The sequence below is a fragment of the Myotis myotis genome, unplaced genomic scaffold (genome assembly GCF_014108235.1).
Source record: "Myotis myotis isolate mMyoMyo1 unplaced genomic scaffold, mMyoMyo1.p scaffold_m19_p_19, whole genome shotgun sequence".
Taxonomy (NCBI): Eukaryota; Metazoa; Chordata; class Mammalia; order Chiroptera; family Vespertilionidae; genus Myotis; species Myotis myotis.
Window position 1 is genome coordinate 31165612 of NW_023416323.1, and position 378 is coordinate 31165989.

The window sequence follows — 378 nt, forward strand, 5'->3', positions numbered from 1 at the left end:
TTAAACATATTCCTAAATATTTTGTACTTCTAAGAGGTGTTGGGTAGGTACAGTTGGATGTGCACTGACCTGTAGTGTGGCTTGTTGGGTCAGTGATTGTGGAGATAAAGTAACACCTTTTAATACTATTGTGAATAGAATTGTTTTTTCTTAATTTCATTTTTGGATTGTTCATTGCTAGTATACAGTTGATTTCTTTTTATGTTGATTAACCTGTTGAACTCATTCTAACCATTTCTTAGTGAATTTTTTAGGCTTTTCTGTATGAAAAAAACATGTCATCTATAAATTGAGGTAGTTTTACTTTCCCCTTTCCAATATGGATGCTTTTTATTTCTTTTCCTGCATAGCTCTCTTTTCATTCCCCTTTAGGAGGAG